The sequence below is a fragment of the Mustela nigripes genome, chromosome 3, assembly GCF_022355385.1.
Source record: "Mustela nigripes isolate SB6536 chromosome 3, MUSNIG.SB6536, whole genome shotgun sequence".
In the NCBI taxonomy this organism is placed as follows: domain Eukaryota; kingdom Metazoa; phylum Chordata; class Mammalia; order Carnivora; family Mustelidae; genus Mustela; species Mustela nigripes.
In genome coordinates this window covers 141,885,230-141,889,995 of record NC_081559.1, presented here as the reverse complement: position 1 = coordinate 141,889,995, position 4,766 = coordinate 141,885,230, and positions in this window count along the sequence as shown.

Genomic DNA, 4,766 nt, shown 5'->3' with positions numbered 1-4,766 from the left:
TCAGAGTACATAGTCTCTCATGGTTCACCTCCCCTTCCAATTTCCCCAAACTCCCTTCTCCTCTCTATCTCCCCATGTCCTCCATGCTATTTGTTATGCTCCACAAATAAGTGAAACCATATGATAATTGACTCTCTCTGCTTGACTTATTTCACTCAGCATAATCAAAATCATCTTTAAATCGACTTTTGGTCTTTGCCGACAATAGCATGAGGTCAATCACCTGCTCTGTAGGATAAGAACAGTGGTTCTCAATGGGAAGACATGGGGTTTGGGGGAACTTCTGCTCTCTAGAGAAGAGTTGGTAATGTCCACAGACATTCTAGGTTCTCTCAGCTAGCCAGAGGTTGGTGGAGGAGGGCTACTTACATCAAATTCGTAGAGACCCTGGATGCGCTAAATATCCTACAATGTCTAGGACAGCCCCTCACAACACAGAAGGGGTCTGATTCAAATGTCAGTAGTGCCAAGGTGGGGAAATTTTGGATTAAAGCAGCAATTTATGAACTTTTACCCAGATCCATGTGAATGATGCACCAGCAATATGGGTTCAAGGGAACAATATGAGTTAGGTATGCTTGGGGAATGATTTGGTTGCCATCTCAAAACAGACACTCTGATTAGAATAAAATTGTTACTACATTGTATCTGAACTCTAATAACCAATATGAATCATTGTATCTCCTTCCTGCAGATGCTGACAAGATCCTTGATAAATTAATTTAATTCAGCTAGGTTTATGATAGTCCTAGAGAACCACTAATGACACAAATGGTCTGACCATTTTGACATAGGTTTTCACTTATTTTTTTGTGAGCCTAATATTTTGAAAGTTTTTACCTATTAGAAATGTTCATGGAAAAATATTTTTGAAAGCTCTGTATACCCCAGGCACTAAGCAAGATTTTAGGTAGACAGAAATCAACATTCGTTTGTTGATTTTCATTAATGGCTTCTGCTTTCAAAAAGCTTACAGATTAATAGAATTAGAAAGTAAAGATTACTTGAAAAAATAAACAATAAAAGGATTAATATACTTTTCACTTTTAAGTTATTGTTCTGTTGAAAAAAGAATATATGCCTTAGGTGAAACTTAGATTCTAGCTGCAAGTACCAGGCAAAATAAAAAAAAAATATATATATATATATATAAATAAAATCACTTTAACTTGATTGGGAATATTGAAAAATTTTGTAGAAAGGTAAAAACATATTTAAAAGGCCATATTTTTTACATTAATAATCCTATAGCTTTCATGAAAATACAATTAATATAATAAAGTTTAGAAATAAGAATGAATTAAACTTTAAATATCTTCACTGCATGTATTGTCACATTTTAATATGAAATATATTACTGTGTAATGAAAACCAGTGATAAAATGATATTAAACTTTATTTTCCTCTGAAGGCCATTTTCTTGTAATGTACATTATAATTTGGAGGGGTTGTCTTCAGAGACCTGCATTAACAATAAACCTATGTAATATTGAAAACTGGGTGTGAAAAAGCAAACAAATGAACAGATATTGCAGATAAAAGTTGACTCAAATAATACACTTCCCATTAAAAGTGAATTGAAAAGCAATGAAGTGATAAGCATAATATTTTTATTCTTAAATTTTTATGCCATTAGCAGGTCACTTTCTGTTTTCCAGTATAATTATGTATCTCATAATTTCTTTCATGTCAAAAAAAAGATTTTTTCCCCCTACTTATTATCAAGACTGTAAAATTATATTTAAATGTTATAAGAAAATAATACCAGCAACACTAATAGATTTTACTGTATATGTTGAGTTTAAAAGTGCATCTTCTAATATGTATGAATTCATTCTGATATTTAAAAATATCTCCCATGTGTAAACATTGTGGCAATGCAGAGATGTGGACATATGAGGCCTATAAACAGCATAGTCTGTTACTTAAGTGATAATCTATTTTTTACAAGGAATTTACTTAGAAAATTAATATTTCAAGATATTTTATTTACCAAAATATGTGGCTTCTATTTTATTTGTTTTCCATTTCTGTATTAAGAATTTGAGTCATTATGAAGAATTTCAATTACTCTTCAATTTTTATAGTGTGTTTTAGAGTTCTGTGATAATCCATGAGAAATTTCGTAATTATACAATTATAGGCAGAATTGAAAAAGTGAGGGATGGCCTGCTTGGAAATATTGTCTGCTCTAATGACAAGTGAGGATTAATAGGAAAATCTAAAATAAATGTATGAGAACTTTTCTAAGTATCAAATTTTATGAATTCTGTACATAAGACTTTATTTTTTCCAGGTAGTTTAAAATGTTCTCTTCATCACTTTGATGTTTTTGTGTCGATTCATATTCTGTATTTGTCTATAAGTGCATAAATGTTTTCTAAAATCCTCCTTAGCAGATTTTTTGACTCTATCTATATTCATGTGTTTGTCTAGTTAGACTGTATCTACAGTTATATCTATACACACATATCTATACTTATATATACATGCATATTTATATATTTAGATACTCTGGGGACTATATTTCCAAATGGGTAGCATAAGACATTCAGGAAATATAGACCCGCAATGCATGTTGACAAAAAAAGAAAGAAAAAAAGAAAGAAAGAAAGAAAGAAAAAGAGAGGCTATACCTTTCCTTTTATGCATAAGGACGTTATACGACAGACGACAACCTTTCTGAGAATTCAGTGTTTCTAAAATGTGGTGGAGATAAAAAGGAGTACAGGTAACCATATTTAGTCTAAGGGTGAAAATAATCAGGGAAAAGCAGTAAAAGCTGTTCAGGTTTACAGTGGTCTTTTTAGTAGCTCATACCAGCAATTAATTTGATCTGAAGTCTAAGGAGCATTTTATAATTAATTTCTCAGCATTTACCACATACAAGCCATCACTTTAAAGTGCTATGTCATTAACAAAATCCCATTTTTTTCCATAAAGAATAGGCATACTGATCTACATTTTTCCATGCTGCCAAGGCAGAATGGACTCGAGGGATATTATCTTATTCAGAAAGAACCTTTCAAGGTTGAATAAAAGAAATGGTGCAGGGTCCCTGGGAGAGGGAAGTGATCATCATTTTCACCTTCAACTCCTCTTTGATGTGGCAGAGTCAATTTTTAATCAGCAGCCATCAGACTGGGCTTCATTTCGCCTTACAAAGTCCTATTACTCTGCCACTTTCTGGAAGGAGGTGATAAGGACAATGCTCTTCTTTTTCTCTTCATAGAGCCCTGCATATGATGAGTCCCTTTGGAGAGGCTTGATAAAAAAATAAAATAAAATAAAAAAAGAGTGAGTATGTAGGGATAAAGGTCACCTCTCTGTCAGAATTAACTCTTCAAGACAACAAACTTTGATTTCCCCGTGTTTGTTTTTAGGGACACTCCTATTGTCTTTGGAGGCAATGGCAGTCACAAACAGAAGAGGAAGAAAGAGGCAAAATGCATACAGCCATTCATAAAAATAACATTCAGGCTTGTTAGTCTTCCCCAGCGAAACAACATAGTAACTATAATGCTAATGAACAGTATAGGTATTAGTGACATGCAGGAAACGTGCACAATTAAAATTTACTTCTTGTAGCAGTACACCTCAAAGAAATCATTTATCATAGAGTGTGCATAAGTGCTACACGGGCACAGTAAGGGAAAATCGCTTCTTTGCATTCAGCTAAATTGAAAAATGAAAAGGAAAAAAAACCCACTATTTTCCCCCTCTGGAAGTGTTTTTTATGTTAAGTAAACCTAAATTATTTTTTAAACTATGCACTCATGCAGAAAAACCTCTATAATCTCTTACTATCATTTATTGTAGTTAGCAGTCTTAATTGCCTTACTGAAATGGATCAGAGTTCTGGGAATTACCCAGTAAAATGATGTTACTACTCTCCAGCCTTCTCATCCTTTGATATAATCTCATTAAAAATATCAGGCCTCTAGGTGAGGGAATACATATGGATAGTAAATGCATGTTAAGCAGGCACACCCAAACTGATGACCTAGTTATTACAGAATGGAGCCGCAGAAGATGAATTTTAATTTTGAAGTATAGCAATTCCTTTCTTGGTTAATACCATAATTATTAACATATTTTTGGAATGAATCTGCTTGTTACCCTTGAAAAAGATAATAATACTGAACCAACCAAAATACTGAAATGACATTTTTTGGAATAAAATAAACTCTTATTTTCCAGAAGACCACACAAGTGAAAAAACACACGTAATTTCATTAGCTATAATTACTGAGAGGAGATGGGAAAAGACGTGTGCCAAATCCCTTTTTGTGTGTGTGTTCTCAAAATGTAGCTGGGTTGAAAAATATAAACCCTAGAGGAAATACACTCATCACCCAGCCAAATAAAGGGGGAAGAAGTGGAGGGGAGAGTCATGCTGAGTCCACCATATGAAATAATTAGATTTTTATAGAATTGGATTTCCTGTTATAAATTGGAAAGTATAGTTCCACAAAGGCTAAGAATGTCTAGAACATAAAGCCTATCCTGTGCTCTGCAGTCCAGTGTGCTACAAAAACAAACCATTCTCTCTTCGGTAGTGAATAATGTGGCAGACAGAAACGGCCATGGAGAGACAAAGGTTTTTATGTGGTTCGTTTTTAAAATACAATTTCAATATTTAATTTCCAGTCATTTATAACGTTAAAGGTACTGAAAGCTCAGGTACCCACAGAGTCAGTGAATTGGGATACAATGGATTATTCATATTGTCAGTGCCGCTGAATTGTGTATAGGGCTAAAATGAT